This window comes from Rutilus rutilus (assembly GCF_951802725.1).
Source record: "Rutilus rutilus genome assembly, chromosome: 22".
NCBI lineage: Eukaryota > Metazoa > Chordata > Actinopteri > Cypriniformes > Leuciscidae > Rutilus > Rutilus rutilus.
The window spans coordinates 24,215,136-24,236,787 of record NC_140227.1 but is presented as its reverse complement, the minus strand read 5'-3'; the positions used below and the strand labels follow the sequence as shown (position 1 = coordinate 24,236,787).

At 40.3% G+C, this 21,652-nt stretch overlaps 1 protein-coding gene across 2 annotated transcripts in view; it reads right to left on the bottom strand.

The window, feature by feature from the left end:
- The window catches only part of sipa1l2 (signal-induced proliferation-associated 1 like 2), a 65,128-nt gene extending 43,624 nt beyond the window's left edge, over window positions 1–21,504 (bottom strand). The window contains exon 1 of one of the 2 annotated variants that reach the window (XM_084395792.1): window positions 21,366–21,504. The gene's annotated coding sequence lies outside the window, so the exon portion shown is untranslated. The remainder of the gene's footprint in view (window positions 1–21,365) is intronic. The other variant, XM_084395791.1, reaches the window with a different exon arrangement.
- Between the last annotated feature and the right edge of the window lie 148 nt (window positions 21,505–21,652).

The window sequence follows — 21,652 nt, the reverse complement described above, 5'->3', positions numbered from 1 at the left end:
TTTTTTTCTCAAAATTGCGAGTTTATATCTCATTATTCTGACTTTATAACTCGCAATTCTGACTTTATATCATGCAATTCTGAGATAAAAAGTTTTAAAAAGCTGTCTAAAAAACTTTTTTTATTATTATTATTCAGTGGCGAAAACAAGCGTCCGTAAGCTTTGGCTAGCTCCTACCAAGTGACAGATTAATTTGCAGTCAGACTGAAGCATTTACATGACATCTTAACACTTTTTAAATAGCATTCCCCAAGCATTTGCATATTTTCATTGACACAATGCGACAAAATACAGAAGAATTTGACTTGACCTGTGACATAAAAGTTATGTGAACCTTTTTCTTCTCCATTAAAACTATGTATTTTAGCTAGCATAACTATGCACAGTTTTATAGTCAGCAGCATTTTTTGTTTGAGTTCATCACCGTTTCCCCCCACAATATTATAAGGAACAGACCTGCGATCAATTTCTGAGTCACAACCCACCTGAACCTTTGCTCGTCTAGACCATACTTTGCCCTAACATACAAAGGGATTTAAAGGCACTTTTCTTTTTGTCAAAGAACAAATTATTATTTGATGCATAAACTAGATAACAATGGACTAGTTGTGAGCCATTTCTTGGGCAGTACATTGCAAGTGGGCGGCCTATTGTATATAATGAAGTGAGACGATATTTTGTTGTTGTTGAGATAATTGGCATTGGTAATCATGTCCACTTGGTTGATAAAGCCCAAAGTATACTTCAGTTTTGACACAAATGCTTACCATTCAGTCAAATGTGTAGCTTTTCAGTCAATCAATAAACTCCAAAGCTCCCCACCACTTCTTTACCATCACTCGATGCTTTCAGTAAAACTAAAATGCACAATAAAAAGGCAGAGAACGAGAGAAAAGGAGAGTGTAAAATCTCTTTCACTGCTGAAGGACATCTATCCCACTGACAGTTAAATGTAATTATACTGCAGACATTCTCAGCATTACAGAGCTCTTCATCTAACCTCAGAAAAGCCTGCTGAGAGCGATCCAGCATGTTACAAATGTCAAAAACAAACAAGAGCAACTCACCAAACAAACCCACATTCTCTTCCCAGCCATCAGATACGAAATAAAGCGCACACTGGCAGTCGTGTCAGGACCGATCAGCTCAATCAGTGGGTTAAAACCGGTTGCCCTCCGCCACATCCTCACCGCAGAAAAACAGCTGTAAATTCATCCATGTAGGCAGAAAAGTCCCCAAGGCCTTGGCTTAACAAGCCGATATTCAGAACCCTGCCAACACCTGGAAACCACACCCAAAATGTACCTGGCGATGTGTCTTTTCTCACAAACAACATTTACTTTACCTCAACCAATCAATACGTTCCCTGTGTAGGCCACAAGCCTCGCTGATATGGAGGACTGATGCTGGTTACTGATTAAGACAAATGTGTGCGGTGAAAACACTGTTAAGATAAAGAGAAAACCGAGAAGATAAAAAAGTATATATATAGAGAGCGAGAGAACAATTAAAAGAAAGCCAAACCTCATTTCCTCAACCCCCAACATCTCTCCAGACCCCTTTGCCCCCCGAACAAAAGCCCCTAACGACTGGTGCTGCTGGCTCAGATTAGCATTTCTATAAAAAGAGGCGGTACCATGAAACTCCAGTTATCGGACCGACAGATAAAGCCCTTTTCCCCCCCCCACCCGCTTCTCTTGAACTCAACCCACCCCCCAAACCTATTCAGTCCACCTGCATTGATGCATTGATGCAAAGACCCTCAAAGAGGCATAGAGAGACCACATCTGAGGGGCTTCTACATGCTTTTTTACTCCTCAATTCAGTTTTTGAGGTTATAGAGGGGTGAAAGAGAGAGAAGTTTTGAGAGTGACAGAGAGGACAGAGGTGGAATAATCCCATGTACAAGCCATATGCTGTGGCGCTGTAAACTCAGACTTCCTGTGGCGGCGAGGGCGAATGGAGGGCAACGGCAGTGAGACAAGACCTGATACTAACGGAACACAACAGAAATGCTCACCTCACACACACTCTGATTTAAAGCTGATGTGTGTATTTTTAATACTAACGTTCAAAGACAACTATGAGTAAACTAAGTAGGTTGAATTCAGCAAACGTTGTAAACACTGGGTCTCAGTGGTGAGATCATAACACTGCTGTTTGTTTGAGCATCACTGCCCAGCACAGCAACACTGGCTCAACCAATGGTGCAATTTTGGGGGAAGGGATATCCGTTTTATCAACCAATAGCAGATGGGAGGAGTGTTTCTGCAAACTTTGCAAACTCAAATTCTAATTGATGCTTTTTACACCTTTCAAGACTTAGTTTTTACCTTTCACTTGACCTCTCTCATTAATTACATGCCTACTTACTAAATAAATAAATATTTATTTTCAATAAGAATATTTATTCATTTATTTTTTAATAACATTTATGTACAACAAGAAAAAAAAAGATAAGAGGCATGTAATTAGCACAGCTCTGTAAAAAAAATTCAATAAATTATACAGAAAAACCTGAATCAGAATCAAGTATTTTAGAGAGCCATTTAATAAATATAAGCCATAAATATATATAATTTAAACAAATTACATTATCTCCTTTCTTATGACTGTTACAGTTTTGAGATCTGTTTTCCATAAGCCAAATTTCTTTGCTAATATTTTCTATGCTGCATCTGTTTTCCTCTGTTTACAGGAAATGTGCTATACAAAGTTTGATCGATGGGCCCATACACACAAATTGCAGTGTCAGCTCTGTACACACACACACAGTAAAACACTGAACAGCTCAAACTTCCTGTCAGTACGGACTGTGCGTCATTAAAAATGCATATAAACAGACAACAATGATGGGAACGAACCTCTGGGGCAAGTTGGACTGAAACCCTAAACACACAGAGCTGGACAGTAATGCAGAGTGATTGAACCACTGCAACAAATACCCATGATGCCTTGCCTTGCTCTGCCTACAGCTGTGCCAAGTCTCCAGGGGAACATTTACACATTGCTCTGTCAGACTAACCCAATCTGTTTATACAAGTCTAAATGTAAGGAAAGGACACACAGTCCGAGCGTCCTTCTCCCTCTCCTTCTCTCACTGATATGTCAACTGAATCAATGGCACATTTGAAACGGCTTCTGTGCACTGGGGTGGTCTGTAGCTCTCCAGGGCCTTACTGCTTGTTAGGGTCCATGTCTTTCTCTCTCGCTCTCTCTCTCTCTCTCTCTTCCAGGATACACTGTTCTGTCAAGGCTCTTTCTCTCTCCCTAACTCACCCATCTTCATTCCCTGCAGCCTGGCTAATGTGCTCATGGATCACTGCAACCGCCTGTGTGCATGCTCCAATGCAAAGTTTCCAACAGACAAGCCCAGAGCAAGTTAGACTAAGTGAACTGGAGCTACTGGATATGTGAGTGCGCTTCAAAACTTATTCTTAGTTCCAGCGCTCTAATTTGATTGAACAAGAGGCGTTTCAAGACTCCAATAGCACTGAAACCCTTAACTGTAATTTGGCAAGGATCCAAATGGATGAACACGGCAAGAAATTCTATTCTTAACGAGTATTTTTAAGTTCCCCGTTAAAAGACTTGTTTTTGGAGAATGTATTTTTAACATGGCTGCATTTAGTCGAGTTTTAAACAAGTGGGGAAAAAACTAAATAAATAAATACATAGTTAACCTGTTGTTCCGAACCTGTATGAATATTTTTCTTCTGCTGAACACAAAAGACGATATTCAAAGAATATGGGTAACTTAACAGTTGATGGACCCCATTGACTTCCATAGTATGGGGAAATACTATGAAATTCAGTGGGGCCTGTTTGGTTACCCATATTCTTAAAAATAGGCTATCTTCTTTTGTGTTCAGTAGGAGAAGGAAAAATCATACAGGTTTGGAACAACATGAGGGTGAGTAAATGTCATAATTTTTATTTTTGGGTGAACTATCTTTTTAAAAAGTGAAACAAAAATGTGCCAATGAAAACACAAACAACACTCCCCATAAGGGTAAAGGTCAGTCGGTACGAGTCAAGGCTTGGAAGTACCAGTGTGTTTAGTGTTAAAACTCAGCTGCTGTGGGATACTGTGGACGCACGCCAGCGAGGTGCCAAGCGCAACGGCTTCCCGAACATGTTATTTGCTGTTTTCTCAAATGTGCACTTGCACAGTTTGTTGTTGTTAGTTGGTGGTTTGAGGGTCTGTTTCACCCAGTTACCAAGCAACCTCTGATCTCATGCCTCTTTGATTGACAGCACATTTCCACTCAGCTGGGTTACTGTGTTAGAGAAAGCAGGTTTTCCATATGTCAAACCAAAGAGAAAAGATAAAAGACAGAGATGGCTAGAGATGGGAGAGAGAGAGAGAGAGAGAGAGAGAGAGAGAGAGAGAGAGAGAGAGAGAGAGAGAGAGAGAGAGAGAGAGAGAGAGAGAGAGAGAGAGAGAGAGAGCATGTAAAAACAGCACCACATATTGATGGACGACTTCCTACTATCAATTTATCTGGGTCTGATTTTCTGGGCTATCACTTTCCAATGATGCATACCAAGATGTGGCACGCACAACCACAAAGCATATGGCCACAGTATGTGTATTGTGTATGGATCTTATATTCAGCATGAAATGGCATTCAAAGTCCATTTGACTGTGTAACATATTTCAGAGCAAAACAGGATTTGTAGAAAAAAAAATAATAATTAATCCATAAGGAATACTGTACAATAATATGCTTTGTTAATATTAATTAATACAATAGCTAACATGAAATAACAATGCACAATGCTTTTATAACATGCAAGTTAACTTTAATCTCATACACTACTGTTCAAAAGTTTGGGGTCAGTATGTCTTTTTTTTAAAGAAATGTATACTTTTATTCAGCGAGGACTTATTAAATTGATCAAACGTGACAATAAAGACATTCAAAAGATGTCTATTTCAAATAAATGCATTATTTCATATTGACTTCAATTGTCTAGCCATTCAACACACTTCCGGGTTTACACACAATTCTGATCCTCAATGACAGTCAATGGATGCATCTTTTACTTGACCTGCTCTTGACAAGAGTATGTACACAAACACTGAGACTCTCTATAACTCTCTGAGGTGTGTTTATGCGTGTTTTGAACTATTGCGAGTTATTAACTGTGTTGATAGGAGCCCAAAGGCTTTCTTGATCTGCAGCAGACAGGATAAAACTCATTCACCCTGAGGAGAAACACAGCTGAAGTGCTAGCGTGTTTATGTCTGTTTATATAGTGTGAACTGTATACATTGCATACGTGTTTAAAGGCGAGTGGGAAAACGGTGTGGGAAGGCGAATCTCTTTTTCTCTCTCGTACACAGATAATGAGAATGAGAAATGTGCGAATAGCTGCTTTTATTAAAAAGGAAAAGTTTATAGCTGCCTGTGGCCTCATAAAGCCCCAGTGATGGAGCGCAGGAGGGAGAGGCAGTGAATTATTCTCATTCCTCTCTCTCTCTCTCTCTCTCGCTCGCTCGCGCTAATGGGCCTTTGTTTCTTTATCTTTGCTGTCAAGTTTATTAGGAAGCACTGTTTAAATTTAGTTTGGAATTGTACCATTCTGTATCAGGTAACACATTTGAGCATTAGTAGGGTAAGAAATCTCCCTTGCTCCACATAGACGAATAAACAAAGGAGACCAGCTATAACTTTCATGTGAAATTTCTGCAACACTAGCAGTACAATCAGAAAAATAATAACCATTTCCACAAAAGGTTTCCACATGCCATTTCAGCCCTGTCTTCCATAGTTTGGACAAACATGTAGACCCACCCCCAGACTCATGCCACGAGCTAAGCCAGAAGTTGACCAGAATGTCAAACACTCAAACAAACAACAAGCCTGTGCCTATTTTCAATACTATTCTACGCCATTTTGAAGTATATGTAGTGTATTAAAAGAACCAAGATGAAGTACTTAGTACAGATTACTGGACAGTTGCGTATTTTCATACATAGCGGAAGAGGAAGGGCTAAACTAGTGTTGTTATTGTTATAAAAAAACGACAGCTAAGGCCCTGTTCCAAACGGAACCCTAAGCCCTCACGATCTTCCTCTGAGTCCACACTTTCATGAAGTAATACCGCTTTGAATGTTGGACACAATTCGCCTTTGGCTAAGCCACACCCTAGAATGTAGATTGACCAATCACAGCGCAGCCAAGAACGAGCTCCCACAGAGGTCCGACACTTTTTCACAGCGCTCCATTGACTTTAACACAGGCGTCTCATATTTTTGGTCTCGGCAGGCTATTACCGTTGTAGTTTTATCAAAAATATGGTTAAACGTTGTGCCTGGGGCATTTGTAACACAGATATGCGTTTCCCAGAGAGGTTGGAGGGGGGTGTCCGTTTTTTTCCCTTCCCAAAACCGAAGTCAAATCCTGACAAGTGTCGTCTTTGGATTAAACTGTGTGGACGTCCTCACAGTCAGCTAAACCCCTCAAGGATCAACAAGTACACTTTTGTGGTAAATTTTGCTTTTAACCTTACTGTGAAGTTATACCAGTTAGACAGCTTTATGCTGTTTTAGGTTATGATTTCGGTTCTCTACCCTAATTAATGAAGAATCAAGGTGCTAGCAAGCAAGCTTAGCGATAGTTTAGTTATCACGCAAGTCAGGATTGTATGTTTTGACTAGCGGCTGGATGTTAGCTAACTTTGTTATTCAAGATACAAACACCTAACGTTAATGTTACAGACACGCTGTTGTGGTAGTTTTTAAGGTGACTAACGTTACCGCCACCGTGTTGCCCAGATGAAGTTGTCGGACGTAGCAACAGTAACTAAGGAGGGCGGGGCTTAGCCAAAGGTGAATTGTACCAACAATAACATTTAAAAATAAACTAGGGCATTTCACAAAAACAACACGTAGTTCTCATTTTCAGTAGATTCCACGACTGATTTCTCACCTTTTTATGTAGTGACAGATGTTGGCTTGTCAAAAAACACAGGTGTTTGATCCACACTACCTATCTGATCCAGGGGATATAAATGTTTTTCCTTAGGCCGACCACATAGCGCTGAAAAGACAGAAATTTCTCCCTGAAGTCGGAGAGCAAGTGCTAGGCAAGACTTGTTCTGGGAATCTGCAGCGTAATGCTAATCCATTACTTCACATCATTCTTAGCAGCATCAAAGCAACCGCTTCGAAGAAATTGACAGGGAAGTGTGTCAGTACGTAGCCGAAGTAAGAAACGAGGGGCCTCACTGGTGGGTATGTTCAGCTCTTTGGTGATATCCAGTGCCTTCAACTGGATGATGGCTCTGGTTATCATTGGACGCCCCTCATTTCTTTTTTCAGCTGCGTGCTGGCTTCAGCTTCGAAGCGGACACTTTTAGGACCGCGGTAAGCTTTTCTTTGACAGTTTGCATTTTTAAGACTGTCTTTTAAGCCTCGTAATCTTCTAACATTACACTATGACACACCGTATTTCTTGGCTGCTTCATGAGAATTGTTTGATGACTCTGCTGCGTTTATCACCATGAGCTTAAAGTTTGCATCATAACCTCTCCTCAGTTGCTGGTTTGCTTGCCCGACTTTTGAACAGTTCTGTTCTGGACGGTCATTCACTGGTGTTGACATGTAAAAATCTACACCCTCAATATAAAAGACAACCCCATTTTTTCAGATGCATTTCCAAGAAAAGAAAACACTTATATTCGGAGCAATACGGTAAGTTATAAATAAGTTAAAGGTGATCTAAGTAACTTTTTTACCTGAACTGAACAGCTTCGGAGTCATTGGAATGGTTATATTACTTATTTCGGGTTGAATGGTGGTCGTGTCGCACCCCCCTGGTGCCCGTGAGCGGAAAATCCGCACTTGCAACTTTGAGCCGGCGGGCCGCCGGCCGCCGCGGCAGGAAGTCTCGCGTGATATCAGGTCTCGCGATGTAAACAATTGCTTTCTGCTAAATCTGCTAAAATGCTGTCATTATTGCGCTCCCTCACGCTCTTCGAACCCGAATGAAGAAGACGTTTTAAAGAATGTCCCATCTGCTTTGATGTCGTTGATCTACTAGCCTCTGGTGTCTGAGAATCGCCAACGAGTTTTTACAACAGTGTTGTCAAATATCTATTCCGAAGCTGTGGGGGGAGCTCTAGAGAGAAACCTGCGAGCAAAAAGCGAGAATACAGCGAAGAAATCCCGAAGCTACTGAGCCCTGCTTTAAGTACTACAATTACTAAAACTAAATTAAAAATATTGAGGAAAAACACAAAAAAAATGACAAAAGCACACAACTAAACTACAAACTTAAACTTAAAAAAAAAAAAAAAAAAAAAGTAATAAATACTATAATATTATATAAATAATACTAAAATTACACTGGGCTAAACATGCTAAAGCTAACACTTCAAATGGAACACGACGACTGCTTCAGTGTAGTAAAAAACAACAACATTAAACGGTACATTTGAGAGTGACAACTCTTCAAAAATTCATCAACTAGATAGCAGAGTGCACAATGCACTGTATAATACATTATGAGGGATGCTTCTAACATTTTGAGAATGTTTCAGGAAGTCAACCGACAAATTGCTTACTTGATGTCTCTGTGCATTAAACTGACATCAACAAAAATGACAGTTCACTAGGTTTATTCCAGGTTTTTTTATATTCTATTAGCATGCTGTCGACTACCTCAGGCAATAATTTCAACACATCTCTCTCTGTTTATAAACACACAAGACACGTGTTTACAGTAAGCACACAATTATTGTCTGAGGTAATCGTCAGCACGCCACAAATGCGGCACGCAGACGTCAGGTCGCAATAAACCCGGAATATTCCTACAGCATTCCTCCCTTCCCCCTCATTGAGGAGGAGAGATGGGCAACAGCTGCTCCTGAGGTAGAGGTGTGAATTCTTAAATGGCAGACCGCCCCTTTGCCCCGGCACTCTGGGTCACATCAACAGATCTTGAAACACTTGTGTCGTTTGTACTGACGTAGGCCCATCCGTCGTTTACGGCTCTATCGTTTTGCCCCGTTTACGCTGCCCAGCTAGGCCAGAAACCTTCTGACACTCGGTTTCCTTCCTGTTGTTCCTTCCAAACAAAGACATAAAAAAAACCCTGTCTTGACTCCTTGCTGAGCCTGTGTGCAGCTGTTGGGTGCTGCTTTCCACTTGGCTCTCTCCTGCTGTGGGACGAGCACTCCGAGAGACACGGAGGGGGATGGAAACAGCTGTTTCTCATTCACAATCACACGTCAGTCAGAGTCAAACACATTCCCTCTTTATTCCGCCGCGCTGCTGGCGAAGAAATGACGTGTTTGAGAAAAATAGAAAGACTGAATAAAGGAGTCCTGCTATTTTTATTTAGCAACTTAAGTGTAATCCGTCCACTGTTAAATGGAAATGCAAAACGATAAATAAAGCGAAAAATTTATTTTTGTTATTCGTCAAAAATCTTCCCCTCTACACACAATGCTATACAGTGCACTAATCATATAGACCACTTTTATAGTGATTTTGTCATTTTGGAGCTTGATGACAAAGAACACACACACACACACACACACACACACACACAAAAAAAAAACTTTTGAGGAAGAATGACATCTGCTAAATAAATTAATTTAAATGTAAATGCAATGGGGTCCAAACAACATTGGACTTAATTGTCTTTCATTGACAAAAACAAAGACAATTTTCAATATATCTTCAATGTTCCACAGAAAAAAGAAAGGTTTGGATCTACATGAGAGTGAGTAAATGACAGAACATTTTTGGGTGGACTATCCCTTTAAAAGACAAAAATAAGAGGGAGATGAAAACAGAAGAGACGAAGAGAGGATGAAAAAGAGAGACCGGCAGAGGAACGGTCCGCTGGGTGTTGTGAAGTATTCCCTAGGCTCTGTTCTTCACATTACAAAGCACACTGACTCTCTGAAATAAAACTGTCCCATCTTGGCTGCCCAGCTGTGCTTGCCTGTCCCATTTTCTCTCTCCTTCTCTCCCTTCATCCATTCCTCACTCCTGGTGCTCCTTGGCATTCAGGGAATAAAGACAGCCTGAATAAGGTCTTTCCTTCCATATGGGAACAACACCTCCAGGCCCAGTGAGTGACGTCTCTGAAGACAGCTGACCTCTGACTGCTGAAATCCACTGAGACTGGGATTCGCTAACGATCTCATGAGTCCCGGTACAGATGAAAGGCAGAACGGAGGAGGAGAAGAAGAGGAGGAGGAGACGCAGGAATTGAATCTTACTGAGTGCCTTCATTTAATTTGCCAGCCAGTTTGTTCCCTAATATCAGATCAGATGTTGTTGCATGGAAACAAAAACATTCAAGATCAGACTTTTCTGCATCCAATTCCACATGAATATATAAATGCAGTGTTGGTGAGAATAAGAAAATTCTTTCAAAAACATTTTAAAAAAATCTTACCAAACCCTAAACGTTTGAATGGTAGTGTAAATTCCTTTCTTCTTTTAATACTGGATTTGGGCATTATTGTTATGCAATTTAAAGGGTTGTCTGAAAGTTCTTGTCTGAAAGCATCACATGCAGCTTGGATAAAGTGTGAACTACTTTATTAACTAGAAGTGACAGCAATTATTTTCAATATGAAAACATTTCATTCTCAATAGTACCAAGTTTTGGTTAAAGTGGCATATTGGCTAATACATTGTGTTCTAATTGGTTAGAGTCAGGAAAGTAATTATATAAAGGCACTGTACATGGTTTCAGTCCGCATTCTTGCATTTATAAACAGTTAGATGAACCGCAACTGATGAAATGTAACAGGATAGATCACAGGGGTCCTGAGACACATTTTTAAAAGCTGAACAACTTTTAACTTGCCACATCATCTTAAAAATGCAACAGACATGGTGAGAGGCAATTAAATAGCAGCTGTATGCACATTTTGAACGCAATTTTAAATATGATCTGATATCCCGTCATGTAGCCTATATCTAAAACCTATATTTGATTCTCATCATAATTCAAGATTGATCATAATTGAAAACAAGGTCTTGTCTGAAATCAGTCTGAGTCCACAGGTATTCCTAATGTTCGTCCAATCGTTGAATTCGGTCCAGTGATACCATGTCCTACCTGCCTGTCAACGTAAGTATTTTCATACCTCCATTTCATGCTATTCAGAGTTAGACTAGCCACCTTTTCACTTCCTCCTGAACTAAAAACAACCAGCTTATGCTGCATTCACGCCATAACAACTGTAATTTGTAAGAGGTGGAAAGAAACCCGTGATGTTGTACTCTGAGCGGTTCGTGACTCGAATTTGTGTTTCAATGGCAACGCTATCAATGCCGAAATATATCTGCAGCAGTCAGGTGGTACAACTAGAGCTCTGTAAGTTGTTTATGTTCATTATTATTGTAATGTTATGTTATCTTACGCATTCAAAGCTAGCTCGCTATAGCCTCTCTGAAAATTGCCTACCCTACCTTTAACTGAACGGTACAGCATTTAAATAATAAAATAAAACTAAAAACAAAATAGTATAATTGATATTTGTTATTAAAAGCAAGGTAAATTATAAACAAACAATGTCTAATTTTCTAACAAGCTTAAAGCAAAATTAAATTACTCTGGCTGGGAATCACTGATAAAGTAATGTCTGGTGCTAGAATGGGATGTATGAAGTCAGACTGGGAAGAATGCTAAGACTGTGTGCATCTATAGGCTCCAGTGAGCTGAAGCAGCACTCTTCAAGCTGAGTCAGGAAAAGGCATTAAACTCAAGTAAACACACATTCACACCAAAACTCACAACACAGCAGCGCCCTGAAGCGAAACATCTAACCGTGTTCTTAATCTAACAATAACCTCATCCTCCTTCCGAGTACAAGAAACAATACACGCTTGTCTTAAACATCCCTAAAAAAGCTCATTAACTACATAAAACAGGCCGAACTGGCTGAACCGCAGCGCCTGATTGGCTGCAAGCTCAGCAGCTCATTAGAGCCTGAAAGCTGCACATTATAGCTGTATCGAACTCTTCTCCTCTCAATCTCCATCTCACAACATGATCTGCTACAATAAACCAATTAACCTTGAACCGAGCAGGTCACTTACCAGCTAATCAATCCCACAGATAGGACACACACAGGCAAATACACACTCATCTGTACACATGCGCCACGTCTGGCTCATAAAAATCTCATCAAGGCTGTGACGAAAGATTTTATAGTGATAATTACGTTATTGAAACAGTCAATTGAACTAATAGAAGTCAATAAGACTGTGAAGAATGTCGAACACGCAAAAGGTCGAAGACAACAGCTGCCCTTTCATGCCAATGTGAGATTGGTCCTGCGATGTGACATAAAACAAAGACATCCTGAAGGGAAGTTGATTAAAAAGCATTAAAAATCACATCTACTGAAATCTTTTCTAGAAATCAAGTTGGCCATGAGCTCATGTTTTAAGATCAGAGTCATGTACCATACTAGATTTTCGATGAATAGAATATGTTGTCAGTAACAGAGAAAAGGCCTCAAATTCCACAAACTTAATCCCGCAATTGACCGTTAATCCGGCAAAATTTTGTCATTTTTTACAGAAATTTGAACAATAAAAAACGTTTTGTGGCTCTTTAATGTGACAACAGTAAATCTCTCGGAAATATATGTGGATTTCTTTTACAGATTATAAAAATTGCGTCACTTGTTTTTAGGCAGACAAAGCTTGGCAAATCAATACTTTATTGAACATCTGTCCCCGTTTACACCGCTCAGCCAGAACGATCCACAAACTGAAACTACTAATCTAGTGCATTATGACACCATTTAGGTGTCCAAAAATGGATCCGGTGAGGTCTTTGATCACCCGCAACCCTTTCCGACAAACATGGAGCTGTTATGTTTATTTAACGTGAGGAGAGCTGACGGAAAAGTCTGGAGGCTGCACCTGCGTCTCAAGGCAACACGTGTCTCATCTTTTTTAATTGCCGACAGCCATTTCCTGCTACCATAATCACACCCATAATTTCCTGCACAAATGTCTCTAATTTTCCAGGTCATAGGGGCTTACAGAAAATGATGAAGCCAAACATCTTATTTCAGTGGTAAAGCTTGGAGAAGATTGGGTGAGATTAAAAAAAGAAGAAGAGAGAGAACCAGTGGAAAAGAAACAGTCTACAGTGTCACCAGTCGAAATTCCCCTATAGGCTTCCCATTGAGACATCATTTTCGCTACAGTGGGAAGAAGGAATGCTGGGAGAGACACTAATCCGCTCCTCTTTTCTGGCCTTCGGCTCTAGAGGACAACAGGTCAACCATCTCACCCCCACGAAAAAAATGCATGAAAACACCACATTGACTGGGGTCTGGCCTATGGCTCTGGGGTCTTCCCCAACAGCAAGCACAGGTCATCAGATTGTGAACCATTAAGCCAAAGTTAATCCTTTTGTGTCTCCATGTTCATATCTAAATGGTGCTACAGATTAAATCACACAATCGGATGAATAATCTGCCAATGCCTTATGCTACATGGATCAATGGTGCGTGCATAATGGAGCATGTACAATAAAGCAATAAGCCACAAGAAGCATGTGAGATCTGATGTGCCTAAACACCCTTAACCTTGGTAATCCACAACAAACTACAGTCTCAAATGGCTTATTGTTTAACAAAAAGTGGCAAGAGCAGCCTGATAAAAGAACCCAATATTAAAATTATTTAAAATACCCTATATAATTAAAACAATGATTTACTATTGTATAATACATATTAAAATACTACAACTAATAATAATACTACTAATATTTAGCAACAATTAAACATGTATTATTAATAATAACAAAATAGCCTATGGGTTGCTGGTCCTAACTTGCTGGATTTAGAATGGTTTGGGGCACTCATCAAGTGGAATGCCAGCTAGATGAACTTAAGATCAGCTTGGTCAGACTGAGAGACCAGTTTGACAATCTTTAACAAGGTAAGTCCACTATCTTAAGCTGTTTGTTGTTGAATGTTTTAAAAACAATGACTAAAACATAGGCTAGCTCTGGTTCAAACGGTCAGAATACTAATATAGTTACAGAACTAATATATTGATACAATTGCTTTAAATATAATACTAAGAGGTCTCTTCTGAGACCTTTAAAGGTTAAACCTTTGTGTCACCCAAACAAACAAGAAGGGCTTAAAGGTGACCTTGCTGACATTCAGCTTGTTGACTAAAGCATATGCAACAGTCCACATTCCAAACCAATGTGGAACTGTCCGTTGATGGGATGAGATCAATAAGACAGAACAATAGGAAACCCTGGGAGCAGGGGCACCTTGACCTTAAGAATAAACCTGCCCATCTGTCCCTCAGGAAGCGGCCGATACTAGGTCAAAGGACATATTGGACCAATCTTACCTTCATTAAATGAGGGATTGCTTCGATTGTTACTTTAAAAGGTGAAATGTGTCAATTATGAAGCACTAGTGGCACCAAACAAAACTGCAAAAACAGCTTTCTACAAGTACTCCCACCCTAAACTCATGCCATTGGTTTTTAGGCCCGTTTAAATCCTGCAAAAATATGTCCCACATTAAACTGCCATATAAAAGTATTTACACATAGTAAAAAACAGACTTTGCCTTTAGGTCTGAAAAAACATAGAAAAATTGGAATAGACTGGATTGAATTGAGTTATTACCTTCTTAGACTAAATGGTTATGATTTATTAAAGGGCCGTGAGGGTTTGCTGTGTATGCAGAATGGCAGCACCACCACCTCCGCCGCAACAAACAACAGCTGTTTCTGCTACAAATAGCCTTGCTGATTATGACCAACATATGTAAATTACATCTAGCAATGTCCTACCAAATCTCTATGGTATATATTTAGTAGAAAGGGGCAGACTGTAGCCATAGCATAGGACTGCCTGAATAACAGTGAACTAAAGGATATCAGCCAGAACAATGCAGCCACAGACAAAGACCTAAAATATGTTTATTTGAGTCCAATTAGAGCAAAATGTACTCTAACATGAGGAGTCCTGAGGATTACATGCATTTAATCGTCCTTGTACATGCTTGACTAACAAACAACCCCACTGACATGGGAATTACACATCCAGCCCAGGCAAGGAGCAAATGTAGGGCAAAAATAATAAGCTTTCCACTCGACTTGCATTGCGGAGGTGGCGCTGTCTAGCATACAATGCACTTAATCATTGCACAAATATGCTTTTAGAAGCTAATGGCTAATGAGCAAAAACAATGATGCGAAAATAAAGAAGACGGTTATGCCATCCTTTGCCTCACAAATGAACTACTGTCTGTCAAAAAGACAACTATAACATTGAGCGGAATCCAAATGAACGCAACTGCATGGAGCAGTCAAGACAAGCTAGTGACGTGGTGATTCACGGCTGTTGAAGGGTAAACATTGCAAAACAAAGACTTCACAGATACTGAGCAGTCTTTATCGCTTTCTTCGCTTAGGGACACACCTCCATGACAACCGACACAGGTACAACGCAGCCACTGTTCTCTCAACACTTGGCAAGAGCTGTTAACCTTATGCAAGGCCTTATTGTGCACATAATTCATTTTTTCAGCTCCCCGTCAGTCATCTGATTAGTCATACCATGTTTCTCCAGGTGGAAGCGAAGAAAGCAGAGAACCAATTATAGGCTTGTTAAGAGGTGACATTCCTCAAATTTTCACCCTGAAGGCTTGTGTGGCAATTCCCCCTACTTTATGAAATTAAAAAAATCTAATTGTGAAAGTGTTTTGCTCAATCTGCTTGTGTTAATGAAATGCTCAAGGTTTGGTCTTTCCACCCATCCAACAGACAGAGAGAGATGGGGAAATTGATGTCTTTGAACACTTCACGTAGATTCGCCTGTCCCAATTTGAAGTCCCTCTTTGTGGTAGAAACCTCCAAAGAGTCCACTTAGCAAGCGCGAGAGAGTCATATTAGTCCCGCTGAGAACAGAGATCTGGTTCAAAGACAGAGAGAGAGAGAAGCCAAAAGGAGACGGCCCTGTGTGCATCAGCCAGCCTTCTAAAATCTCCCCCCTCTCACAATGAGCGTAGATGCTTGAATGAGATTTGGTTCAGCCAAAGGAGAACTGTGGAAATCTATCTGCTGATATTTCAATCCTCGTCTCCAACTCGAAACAAAGCCCCGCACAGAAACAAACAACGTAGAACCCAATGCAGATACCAGCGCTCCAGTGCTCTAGTTTTTCGTAGCATTTGCCATTTTAAATATTGAGCAGCTTGTCATCCGAGGTTAAGCTCATGAAGAAGGTGGAAAGCAAGAGGGAAGATCCCAAAGGATGGCGGAAACGTACGAGCCTGAGTGAAAGGGTTTGAAATTAAACTATTGTAAATCAGGAAAAGGCATTTGGTGGGGTTGAGACCCAACTGGATGAATGGAAGTGAGTGTTACAGTGTCAGGTGTAGAGGCAGATGGCTCTGTGCATCTGATAGGGTTTGCCAGCAGCCTTGCTCTCTTTCCCATGGGCCTTTGCATTAGGCAGAAAAGAGGGAACGTTCCAAGATGGATGGGTTATTATGTGGCTGGGGCTGCAAGTTATTAAATATGATATAGCCTAAAGATGTTAAATATAAAGCAGCCGATAAAATATAAAGGAACACTTGGCTTGCATAAATATAAATTATTTACTCACCCTCATATCATAACAAATCTGCATGATTTTCTTTCTTTTATGAAACACAAAAGAAGGTATTTTGAAGAATGTTTTGGCCTACACAATGAAAGTTAATAGGGTCCAAAACAACATGTGTTGTTCTGTGTTCCACAGAAGAAAGTCATAGAGGTTTATAATGACATAGGTTTGAGTACTCAACCTATCCCTTTAAGATGGAGAGACTGTTAGATTAGGCAGAAAGAACAATGAAGAGCAATATATAGATGTAAAATGAAGCAGAAGCAATTCGGTAATATAATTACAGAACCATTAAGGTTTCCAGTACAAGCCTTGGCCTTCCTTCAAATTGCCAGCACTCGTATCGCAGGCTGTTCCCTCTGTCTCCATGTCAGTGATTTTAAACAGTTCTGCTAAAGTCACATGACTGCAATACAACACCTATAGCCTGACCTTTAAGTTCTAAGATGACACATCCATGCTTCATAGCAAACCCTGAAATGAAACAACAGAAGCGAAACAAACCAATGATCATGAGCTTGTTTTTCTTGTCTATTAGCCACACAATGTCTTGGATTCAGAATTCCAGGTGCTAAGGCCAGGTGATTCTGACAGGAATGTCAAGAAAGTCACTCAAGCAGAAGTGAGAAGGGAAGTCTGAGTTGGCATCAGCTCTTTAGGGTTGTCTGGCACAATAAGGATGAAATGGTTTACTCTATATCAACGTGAAAACCGAATCCCCAAACCTCCAGGCTGCAGAAGCGTCATAGGAAGACACTCCATTGTGTCAACTCCCACCTTCAAAAAGAGCCATGAAAGAGAATGGGAGGAGGAAGAAAATAGCTGTGAACTCAATGGCCGACTAAAAGGAAACCTTTTCTTGCAACAAAAGCTTCCATTGGGACAAGAAAAGTAAAACTATATATGTCAGAAAGAATTGACAAAGCTTTATCTACAAAAAAAAAAAAATGAAATCAGGAAAACACTAACAAATGTCACCCTAAATGTCCTCATGATAAGGTCACCTTGGTAGACAGCACATTTGGAAAGTTTTAAAATTGACATTAGCAGTTGGAAACTATATTAAACCAATTATATTGTTCATCTTAACAGGAGGATTGCGGGCTATATAGGGTACTGGAAGAGTGCCAGGGATGGTGGATGGAAGGTGGGAGTTGGTGGTCCCATTTAAGACGTCACTCTCTTGCTCACAAAGGTGCACGTTAAAAATGGAGTATACGAGGTCACTTTCGGCCAAACTGAAGTACCGTTGATGGAGTGGTGCAGTGATCCTTTCCTGTGCCCATGCAGGGAAGCTGAGAAAGGTCTGGCTATTGATTCCTCGGGCAACAGATGGCCATAGCTAATCCCTGTCTGTGTCCATGAATTCTCCCGATGCTATCCATCGGTAAAAAAAAAAAAAAATCCCTCAGTACATTACTACCAGCGAATTAACAATGTATCCTTTGTAAGGATTGTCCATCTTCTGAGAGAACAGATTTCACTGCCAGCCGTGGCAGCTTTTTTTCCTTCGGAGAACATAATCTTACAAAAACAATCAATGAACAAACAGGGTCTTGCATACATGTGAGTCACTATTTTGGGAGTTTACAGACAGGCAAACAGATTAGGAACTAGAGCATCCGATCTGAGTCTCGAGATAATAAAATACTTCCTTTCTGAGAGAGGCAAAAGACAAACTCTTCCAGAAAGAGGTCACACTTAGGGCAGGGGCTGTTTAGTCTTCAAATTAAGCCATTTGGATCTTGTTCCCTGAGGTGTTCTCAACTCCTGACCTTGATTTGGTAAACTTGAAACACATCCGTACTTATTTCCTTTCCATTATCTGTGAATTATGCAAACTATGCACAATAATCTGCCCCACCATGCAGGATCTGGGCGCTCAAATATGCTCTGATTGTTTACCATCCCTAGGGAACCAGAAATGCACAGAGGAAACAACTAATACTGAGGAGTCTTCCCATGGAGCCAGACACAAAAACATACACAACCACCCACACTGGACAGTCGCCTATGAACAATGAAAAAGGGGAGGAGTCTTCTGATTTGCTTGCTAGGGTCAAAGGGGTCTCACAAGAATTAGATAACTCAATCAACAGTCAATCAAGGGCTAGCTCAAACTCAGCTGCATCTAATAGCTATAATTTCCCTAAATCGCATTTAACACAAAACCATTTGAAAAACATCTGCTGATCCTTCTCTAAGATCTTGAGGTTGGTCAAAGGCCCGAGGGACGAGACCAGAGAGTTGAAGAAAAGACTGCACACTTAATTAGCCTGACCGCACTATGTCGAGAAAGCCGAAAAGTCCCACAGGGTTCACATGAAGAGTCCCTCAGTGCTGACAGGTGCCCGCCATGACACTGAGAGAGGGGAAATTAATCCGCTAACACAAACAAATCGCCCTCAGGCCTGTTTTCTGTCAGGGGTAGCGACACAAAGCCCATTGATTTGAACTCTCTGAGCACGCAGAAAGTGTTTTTGACGGGTTCCCTGCTGTCAGACATTCGGGGTGTTTGACTTCTAATCCACCCTGAGGGGGTTTCAAATAACCACACAAAGCAGCATGACTATTCATTCAGCAGTATATCACCATTTAAGTGAGAATATGAACATTTCACAGAAACAGCACAACATTCTTATAGCTGAAACCAAAAGGACACAGATGTGTTTCTTGGTTGGCTCCAAGCCCTGCTCTCAAGAGAAGTGTTTCTGACAAAATTAGCTAGGCTGAACATAATTACATTGGAGTTTTGATAATTAATTTAACAATAAAATATATGGCAGCTTATGAGATGAGCATTCACAGCCATCTGCACCTCATTTGACATGCAACAAGACATTTGGGCGGATATCTGTAGTCTCCATTTGATGAAGACATTTCATTTACATGCCACTTAGTTTCTAACAGATGAGAACAAAGTATTTGTCTGAATTTGAATAATGGATGCACCTAAAACAAAGACAGCGGAGCTACAAAGGGTTTCAGCCTGCAAAGCACACAAACCCCTCCAATTTGGGCATCAAAAACTCCAAACCCAGGAGAGAGAATAAAACCGCAGATTTACTGGGTAGACTGCCAAGATGTTTGGAGCAACAGCTGGCTGCCAAGGTTACTGCTGAAGGAACAACAAAAAAAAACTATTTCTCTTTAAAGCGTTACAAATTAAGCGAGACTAATCCATTTCAGACCGTTGCAGGGCTTTCGACACCATTGAATAATGAGTACTTTCGGATGATCTCTCTTATAGTATGAAGACCAGTGACAGAATGAGCATTAACGCTATTAGATTGAAGATCATTAAAATTTGTTTCAAAATGAAAATGTACCTATATGATCTTTGCAAAAATGATAAAAGATCTTTGAGACTGTGAGGCTTTGAAAACAATAGTTCTCACACAAAAAAGATCAAGCCTCATCTCATTCCAAACTCGACTTACTTTCTTCTATGGGCATCAAAAGGAGATATTTTGAAGAATGTCTTTTCCATAATGACAATCAATGACAGCCTTTATAAAGAGCACAAAATCACCATAAGATTAACATAAAAATAGTCTGCATTAGTTGTGCGCTATTTTCCAAGCCCTACGATACCTTTGTGCAAGCAAAAAACTAAATCATTATTCAAAAAGTCATTATTCACTGAAGATTTGGGAGATCTGCACTAGAACTTCTTGGCGAGTTTGTGGGTGAAAGCCATACCCAATTTGGGAATGATTCGTTTAAATCTGTTTATTTTTTTTAATTTGCAGATTGCAGAAATTGCAAGTAATCTGAATTGTGAGCAAGTGTTCAATAGGCTATAAATCCCAATCCCATACTAACATTCCTCATGTTGGATTTTTTTATTTTTCAACTCTTTGAATCTAAAGGCTCGTCTTATGGGATAACAAAGTGATGGCTGGTTCCACACTTTGAACCAAAGGCAGTTCGCTTACTGTTTCATGAAACTGAGTATTCTGCCACCCTACTGATTTGACATACAGCTTTCTGCTTACTTCATAGTAGCCTAGGGAAGTAGGATACGCATATGCGGACGCGCGGAATGATTCACGAATCAGACAAATCCGACTCTGAACAATACCGTAGCAGCGTTTAACTGAAGTGAATGGAGAGTGGATAGCGACTTAAATTTCGGCCTGTTCCCTGTTCTTCCTCACACAAAGCTATCACATGGCGTCACAAGACTTGGAATATATATAACGACTCGTATGGATTAGGCTGCTTTAGTTTCACGGAAGAATGTCAAAAGGGTTTGAAAGGAAATGAATTGAGTAAATGATGACAATTTAAATTTTGGGTGAACTAACGATATAGCCTAACAAGTTTTAAAGTGAAAAGACAACGACAAAGCGGATAAATATTAAACTTTTTTTACGCAAATCGCAGATATAGGCTACAACAGCTGGAGTGCAAACAAATGTGTTGTAGGATGTTTTGTTATTATTCCCCCAACAGGCTATCCCAAACACTGAATAATGCTACGAAACTGCCCGCTGGCATCAGCAACGGCACATATAAACACAAATGAATTGTCCTTATCTAAAACAAAGCAAAATATTTCCCGCTGCTTTCCTAAAAGCATCTATTGTTAAAACCAAAAACACACACGCGCTGTGGAGCCGGGTGGATGGACAAAACCCACTCCGTGGAGTTCACCTATAAGAAAAAGTTTCTTTCGGAACAAGTTCAAATACAAGAGACAGATTCAATTGTTAGTCATCTTACCTCGCCAAGGACGAGACGACAATCCCATTGTATGTGGAAAATTATACAACGAACGATTCCTTGTGTCAATACACGCGTTATTTCCCAAAGAGACGCGCCTTCCACAATAGAAGCGCAACAACTCAACAGATCTCAGGACAACAGCGAGCGGCTGACTGACAGCCCCACCGGCACAAAGCCCGCCTCTTCTACGCGCTGATTCGCCGTGGTGGACACAGAACTCCTCCTCCTTTCATAGAGGATTATAATTTGCTATCTGGCCTGTCAATCTCGCCCTATGACTTTAA